The sequence below is a fragment of the Triticum aestivum genome, chromosome 2A, assembly GCF_018294505.1.
Source record: "Triticum aestivum cultivar Chinese Spring chromosome 2A, IWGSC CS RefSeq v2.1, whole genome shotgun sequence".
In the NCBI taxonomy this organism is placed as follows: domain Eukaryota; kingdom Viridiplantae; phylum Streptophyta; class Magnoliopsida; order Poales; family Poaceae; genus Triticum; species Triticum aestivum.
In genome coordinates, this window is record NC_057797.1 from 749,281,589 (window position 1) to 749,290,186 (window position 8,598).

Below are 8,598 nucleotides of genomic sequence, written 5' to 3' on the forward strand. Positions count from 1 at the left end.
GAGACTATCCAAATTGGAGTCATTTTTGTTGGAAATATGCCCTAGAGACAGTAATATTTGCATTATTACATTTCCATATCCATAATTATAGAGTTTATATTCTATGCTATAACTTTTATGATCCTGGAATATCTGATTCAGTGGAAAACTCATATGCACGTGTGGGGTGATAAACGGTTAAATAAAAGGTTCCTAGTCTTGCCCCAGGGACTAGCTCAAGTGTTGTTTGGTGATCATGTTTTCCGGATCTTAGGAAATCGTTAAGTGTAACGATAGTCCTAAAATAACATTTAGATTACGACGTTGGAAGAATGATCATATTGAATCGACCTAATTTTGTCTGTTATGAATTGAGTTAATATCGACTGCAATCAATTGTAATAACAGTGAGTGTTAACATGTGATCTTGCTCCTTAGACCATGAGAGTATCGTAGTCATGACTTCTTACCGTATGGTGGGCTTTGGGGTTTCTCAAACATCACTTGTAACACGGTGATCATAACGACAACTTACAGGCTCATCGGAAGTTTGACATGGGACTAGATAGCTCGAGAGTGGGATTTGCTCCTCTGACGATGGAGAGATATTCTTAGGGGCCCTCTCGGTGTGACGACATCTATCATCGTCTGGCTAGACACAGGTGACTTCGTCACGATGATGCTGGAACACGATAACGAGAAAGAAGAACAAAACCGGTAACAAGGATTTCGGTATAGTGAGCATGGTGATGACTTAGGAGGATACTGATGCATCCCGGGTTTTGTGAAGTATCACGAAGCAAAGCGAGCATCACGTGATAACAAAAGGTTCACTCGAATATCCTTCATGTGCTTATAGGGATCGATGTGGACGTCCACGGTTCCGCTATCGGTCATTGAACGAAGGGGTTTCATTCATGTCTGTGAGTTATCGAACCTACGGGGTCACAAGCTTAAGGCAATCAAGATCTAATGAGTGTTAGTAGGACGGGAGTGATGAGAACATATTAATTTGTGGAATCGTTTCATTAATATTCGTAATAGTTTTGAGAGGATCCGGAAACGTTTCGGGATCACCGGAAGGGTTTCAGAGTGTATCGGATAATACCGGGTATTACCGATAAATATATATAGGTGGAATATATTTGCTAGGATGTCAAATTATATACAAAAGGGTGTGGAAATATTTGGAACATTTTTATATTTAATTTAATATCAACGGGCCTAAAAAGGCCAAGTGGAGGAAGGCAACTTGGCCACAAGGGACCAAGTTGGGAGGCCCCCTTTCCCTCTAGGGGGGGGGGGGCGAATTGGGGAACGGGAAGGACTCCCCTTCCCTCCTTGGCCGGCACAAGGGGAGAGGAGTCCTTCTCCTTCTCTTGGCTGCCCCCTCTCCCCTCCAACCTATATATACTTAGGATTTGTGCTCTTTTGCATATACGCAAGTTTTGGAGCCTCATCTAGTTCTTCTAGTTCTATTTCTAGTTGGTCCTATAGTTGACTAATTAGAGCTAGACTAATCGTCTAATCCTCATAATTAGAAGCCCAGTGTGGTTCAAATATCCCCGTCTCTATCTCTTCGGCGACGATTAGCTCTGGACGGCGCTGGATCGTGAAGGTTCCATGCTTGCAACCAAGTAGAGGCCATGCTTTCGGTCTTCGGCTCGAGGGATCGTTCGTGGGTGGTTCGCGGGATCGTTCATCGACGATTCGAGGGACTCCAAGTACGATCGGCACCGACACGTTCTTCTTTTGCCGCAACTTGGTGACGGTAACAGTCTTGATCACAACCCGTTATGCATCCTCATATTGATCTTGGGTGTGCATAGGCGCGATTTTTTTTTGTTTTCTACTACGTTTCCCAACACTTTACTACTATGCTGGAGGGGGAGATAATCACCGAGGTCTTCTTCATCTACATTGTTTCTCCAATGATGATGTGTGACTAGTCCTCTTTGGACTATGGGTCCACAACAATAGCTATGTGGCATCTTCTCTCCCCCGTTTTTCAACACAAATATCACATGAGTTTCCTAACATGCTTGTGATCAATCTGATGTAATCTTTGATATTTTTGTTGCGATGTGATGAATTGTCATTTTGTGATCATATTATACATGGATTTATTTTGTTTATTTATGCACAATTTTATATGCATATGGTCTCCGATCTATTAGTTTTTTCACTAGTCATGTTTAGATGAATGTTCTGCGATAGGGATTTGTGAGGATTAGTTGGGGTTGATTTCTTTCAATAATTGTTTTCGCTGGCAATAAGAATACAAAGCACATTGTTGTATCCTTGCCACTAAGGATAAAAAGATAGTTGATCTTGCTATTATGTTAATGGATGTGGTGTAGAGAACCCAATAGTCAACATAGTGTCAGTTTTCTGATGTGATACTCTATATTATTACTGAACACTCATGATGTATGTTAGATGGCGTTTTGTGGGTGGAGTTTTAGCTATATATGCATGCTGGATAGCGGTCTATGAATACAAGGAAATAGTGCCTATATGGTTGACATGTATGGTTTTCCATAAATACCGCAGTTTATTGATATGAACTGTCATGCCAATGCTATTAGGAGTACTTTTTTGTTGAAAGAGATGCATGCCCTTATGCATGATGATTGTGTAATTTGTATTACACATACCATGCACTTCCAAAACCAGGCTAGCTAGTGATGCAATGGCATTTTATAGGCGTACACAACCAAGAACTGCCGTATGGTTGAGGTCAGGCCCGGATATTCTTTTGAACTTTTGTAATTTGGACCGTGTTGGTCTGGTTTGAGTAATACAAATTACTTTTGCAAGAAAAGAAAAACTCCAATAAACAACCGCGTGACGAAGGTGGGCGTCACCTTCTAGTGCAGTGGGGGTGGAAAACAATGATCCAAGTAGTTGAATCGTGCCCCTCAAAAAAAAAAGTAGTTGAATCGTGTATCCCATAAGCTTTCTGCTATAGCTAATCTTGATGCTTACACAGTCGTTCGCCGCCTTGACGCACTGCGTTATGTGCCCGCACAGCTGCACGAAACGGAAAACGGAGGACATTCCTTGATGCAAGCACTATCTTCTCCACAAAAATACCCTTATTAACCTTATACGTACGTGACAGCACACCAAATTAACCTCACGGTCGGCGTACGTCGAGATTACACAAGATTTCGTCCCAAGAAATTAACAGGAGGAGATTGCACAACAAAAGCGGCACACTTACAGTTACAGGAAACAACAAGAATCCGCAAGCTAAATTACAAGGCGTGCACCGAAAGAACCAGACAAACGAATCTGCAACGACAAACACATCTTCAGCCGCATCAGCATGCATGCATGCAGTGTGCTAATTGACCCCCGCCCCTGATCCTCCTGACACGTTGGGAGCTCTCGATCGGATCTCCACGTGCTGCAAAAGCAACATAAGGTACACACGCTGAGTTCTCTGCTAAGTACACATGTACCACGAGATACGGAAACGGGACAGAGTGTTGAGCAAACTAAAACGTATAGACGTACCTCCTTCATGGCCGGCGCCGGCTTGGTGCCTTCCTCCTTGGCCGCGGCACCGCGGCCGCAGCCGGTGACGCGGTCTACGAGGCCGAGGAACCGCTCCTTCAGCTGGGCGGCGAAGTTGGCCATGGCCAGTCGAGCGAGCTGTGCGGAATTCTTCTTGAGCTCGACTGGCTGGCAAATTGTGCTCTGAAGTCTGAAGTTCAAGTTGCTATTGCTTCTAGTGGTGCGCCTCCATTTATACACGGCGTAGTGAACGGGAACCAAACGCGCGCGTCGGCCAGCTTCACCGGACACGACAGGGACGGCCCACGCGCGCGGAAGGATCGGTAATATTCATTCAGATAGCTTTGCCTTTTCCCTATCTGCATGCATATATTCCCGTAACTACGTTGTCCCACCATGCACTCCCGCGGTCGACCATCGATGCCTCGTTCTCGATGGCGCAGCCCACAGCCGGAACCTTGGGTATTCCACATGGGTGACACTCATGCGCACACGTATCCGGACGGCGTACCGCATGATGTACTCGCACTGTGAGTGTGAGCTCGGCGTCTCTGGCATATATACATCCATTGCTCTGACAAATATTTTCGGATGAAGGCAGTATTTGGTAGAGTTTTTTTTTTGAGACAAGTATTTGGTGGAGTTGACAGAACCATGGAGGAGGCATGGACGGTTGAAGAACCAGGGCAAGCACCGACGAAGAATCAGCCCGTTTAGGCCGGCCAGGCCCAGAGTATAAAGTTGGCCTAAGCGGGGCTTCTGTACCGTTCTCTCTCGAATATATTTAGTTTTTCTTTTTTGCGGATTTATGTTCTTCGATCCCAGCAACTATCTTTTTTTAATATTATTATATATTTGTTCCTTCTAATTAAAAAAATAAAATAAAAAATACATATTTTAAAAATGAAAAGGGGAGCTGCGCTCTATCATTCCACGCTTCCAGCTCAGCCTACAAATACCAACCATCAAGAATCATTCAGCATGCAATTTAATCATGTCATGCCCTCCTTGTTCTAACTTTAGATTGCTCCGTAAACGTTGGGACCTCGAGTCACTCGGCCAACTGGAATGCTAGCTCTTTTGGTCCTACAAAATGCAATAATTTGAACGGGAGAAAATCATTCGAATTGTGGGTGCTCTTTTGATTAAAGTGCGTGGCCAACCTTGTACCTTGTTGGGTGCTATCATGTGGGATGTGGCCGGTGTGCTCAATTATGAAAGCTTACTAGCTTGGTAGCTGTTTGTACTACATATCCAGACTGTCCATATATAGTCACTGAAATAATTGCCTAAAGATGATGATCTCGTTGAAATAGCCATATGTTGTTCTTCATACGAAAGGGAAATTAAGGAAAGGGGGAGTGGAAAATTGTATAAAATAATATTTATTACCCTACATTATTATTTCCACTCGGCACTTAGTGCATATATACTGGTTGGCTACGATCGACTAGCTTTTCGCCAAAAAAAAACCGTCGACTAGTAATAGTAACTAGTGCTTTTTATATTAATAAGAGATTGTTTAGGCTAGGTACATTCAAAGGTTTATGGAGGCTGCGGGGTATGAGCTTTGCTACACCTACGAAAGATAGCAGTTGTGAAGATCAAACTTGCCGGTTAGTTGGTAAATTTTGATTAGAGGGAAGGGGGGAGGGGGAAGATTGATGAGAGGAAGACACAGGGCCGTCTCCAGGATTTGGGGGCCCCGGGGCGAGATGTAAATTGACCCCCTAAAATTTGAAAATGCATGCAATTGATGAACTAGTATAAGTAAAGAATGCTCTCACTCCATTATAAAACTTCAGATATGTGTTAATGAGTATAACATTTAGAAAGATACCAAATACTAAGAAATCTAAATTTCAACAAATCTACTTACCCAACAGATAAGAAATGATAGGTAGGCGGCGGCAGGCAGAGGCAGACGATCTGATGACTGCGCGCCGGTCGTTCGTAACTTTGTGGTAGCGGTCGAGCAGAGCAGTATGGCAGGCGTCCGGCTGGTCATGCGTGATTGCCGGCGAAACAGGAGGGAGCGGGAGCAGCAATCGGGGAATTGGAATAGTCACCACGCAACGATGGGTGATTGATCGGTTACAGAGAAAAAGGGAAACATGAATCAGGCTCGAGCGATCAGCAGGCTTTGCTTTGACGAGCCTTCCACTCCCCTCCTGGGCTGACTAGTACCTGCACATTTGGGGGCCCCAAAAATTTGGGGGCCCTGTGCGGTCGCCCAGTTTGGCCCCCCTTGTGGACGGGCCTGGGAAGACACGTACTCACGTAAGTAAATTTAGGATATTGGTGGGGTACAAAGTAGCACATTTGGAAAGAGGTAAGGAGTGGCTGACATAGGAGAGGCAATTTGGAGCTCGGGCTCCATAGAGCCTTTTAATATATTTTTTATGTAAAGGCATATTTCGAATATTAAAAAAAATCTGAAAATAATTGTACATGTTTAGATGGATCTATTATATAAGTTTATAAAGTTTCACAATCAAATACAGTGACATGCGAGCTACACATAAAAGACAAATCCGTGCATTTTTAATAGTGAACACTGTGCATGCTGTTTACTATTTTCAAATTCGCATATTTGCCATTTTTGTGTAGTCTACATCCATATGAACATCTGTGATTTGCTTTCAGATTTTTTTTTTCAAAACTTTAAAATGTGATTTTTTGAATTTTTCAAAGAAAACCTCCATGGAACTCGAGCTCTATTGTGCATTTTCGCTTGATATAGAAACCAATTGCTCCTTTCCAAATTAAATGAAGTTCTAACTCTTTTTTTGCAGGGAAATGAAGTTCTAGCTTTGTTCTAGATCGAACTTGTTCAACTTCGACTATGTGCACAAAAGGTATATCAATATCTACAACATAAATTATATCTAGGACGAAAATATGTTCGATGGTGAAACTAATGAAACCAGTTTGGTTTTATAGATGCTGATATATTCTCTTGTAAACTTGGTCAATGTTAATTTGACTTACAATAATATTCTAACTTGTTAAATTAATTTTAAGCAGAGGAAGTAAGGAAATTGATGCTGTTATTAACATAAAAATGGTTCTTTTTTTTGCGGGAAAACATAAAAGTGATTAGATGGGAGTCAAAAATTGTGCATGCAACGACTAGGTGATAATTATGAAGTTATAGCTCACACCTTTTTTTTTGGTCTACATAGATATGTAGTGTCATTTTCGAATGAGTAATTGAAGTTCTCGCATCAGTTAAAGAAGTTGAAGCATGATAATACACCCATTTCCAGCTACAAGTTGCAAAAATAAGTAAAGGACAGAAATATAGCATCCGAGAGTTCAGGCACCCCACAGTGATAGAAATGTGTGGCAGAAGGGTCACGGAATCCTACAAATTTTTGCAGGGGGGCCCGAAATTCCTGCAACTGAAACATGGAACATTAGGGTACGCATTGTCACCCAACAAAACATTCCCAATGACAGGTGTAAACAGATTGTCCAGAAGAACGATCTCGATTAACATCGACAAGAAACACCTATGCTACGCTCCCACAAAAGGAGGGTACAAAAAAGAACCTGCGAAAGACCGTAACAACGACAGAAGTGAATAAATGAACAGAAGCTGCTAGCAACATGACCTATTTCTTCTTCTATCCTAGCCCGGCGACCGACGGTGCCGACGTCCGCGCGCGCTGCCACCGCTCCCCGGACATCGACCGCATCCGATCTATCCTTCACACAGAGATTCAAGATGAAAGAACCTCAGAATCGTACGCCTGCAGAACACGACTGAAACGAAGACAGCAAGAAAGAAGAAGCAGCTAATGTATACCAGGGGGGCTATGTATCACCGGCCAATGACCTGATCATCGACCCCGACATGGCGACATGCCGTAGATAGATGTCACGAGCACATACATCTCTCTCTGCCGAGCTCGGATAGAAGAGGGGAGACCAGGAGGGGAACACCTCCGGCCGGTCCCCGAGGGCTGCCCACGGGAGCCGCGGGTGATTTTATAGCAGCCATGTCGCGGCAGGCATGGGGTGCCGTAGACCCGTAGTGGCCACTGGATCATATGCATGGCTATGGCAGCGTAGCTCGTGTCGTTTCCTCTAGGGGCATGGGCCGCCATGCCGTGTCCTGAGCTCTGAGCTCTGACTCTGAGGGAGATCGTGCATGCATGCATCAGTGCATGTGTTGCTTGTTGCATGCAAAGGGCTTGTCGTCTCCTTTGACGCTCGGGAAAAGGCCCCGAGATTCTCCCACGCGCGCGCGTCGCTTCTTCCATGCAAAACAAAACAAAACAAAAACAACTCAAATTGAGTGCAAGATGCCGCACAACATACATTTGCAAAGATATGGCGCGCTGTACCTCTGCTGAACTGGTGATCAACGTGCGATCTGCATACATTCAACATGATCAACTTGATGCAGGGTGCAGGCTACAGGCGCTTCATTCATGCATGCATGCTGCCGAGTAGATGTTACCACACTGCTACGCTTAGGCGCTTAACGCTGTCAGCACCATGGTGGAACATGTGACACATCAAGGCAACACTAGGATCCACCTTTACCACATGGCTCTGGTGAGGTACGTACGCAAGATCCCACAAGTATTCAAATTTGAAAGTTGCTGGTTCTTGAGGCTGAACTAGGAGCATTGGGGCTGTTTGGTTCCGGCCACAGTTTGCCAAGTCAAAAATTTGGCAGCCACGGTTTAGTTGGCATGTGTTTGGTTTTTGCCACACTTTATTGCCCATATGGCCCACTTGTCATAGAGACAATTTTTTTTGCCAAAGTTTGGCGTCCAATTTCTTAGCCACACTTGTGTGGCTTGCCATACTTATGTGGCTAGCCACACTTTGGCTTGGCCACACTAGTCTTCAACCAAACAGTGACTAAGGTTTAGGCACAACACTTTGTTGGAGGGAATGGTAATCCTCTCCGAAACCCTAATTGATTTACATAAGAAGAAAGGCCCGAAGGTTCTCTTCAATATAGACTTTGAAAAGGCGTTTCAGAAGATCAATCGGTCTTTCGTTCTTCGAACAATGAAAAAAGGGTTTCCCTAGTAAACGCAGTGACTAAATCATGAAGATTATGTGTGTGTGGGGGGG

At 44.0% G+C, this 8,598-nt stretch overlaps 2 long non-coding RNA genes across 3 annotated transcripts; both read right to left on the bottom strand.

Moving 5' to 3' along the window:
- Nucleotides 1-2,904: 2,904 nt before the first annotated feature.
- On the bottom strand, nucleotides 2,905-3,691 carry LOC123186405 (uncharacterized). Its single transcript, XR_006493626.1, has 2 exons — nucleotides 3,502-3,691; nucleotides 2,905-3,391 (listed from the first exon to the last, which is right to left on the bottom strand). It is a non-coding gene; the product is annotated as an uncharacterized lncRNA (long non-coding RNA).
- Nucleotides 3,692-6,834: 3,143 nt separating this feature from the next.
- LOC123186406 (uncharacterized) lies at nucleotides 6,835-7,497 on the bottom strand. Of its 2 annotated transcripts, none has more exons than XR_006493628.1 (2): nucleotides 7,313-7,497; nucleotides 6,835-7,207 (listed from the first exon to the last, which is right to left on the bottom strand). It is a non-coding gene; the product is annotated as an uncharacterized lncRNA (long non-coding RNA). The 2 variants fall into 2 exon arrangements; XR_006493627.1 differs by having other exon boundaries at nucleotides 6,835-7,212.
- Between the last annotated feature and the right edge of the window lie 1,101 nt (nucleotides 7,498-8,598).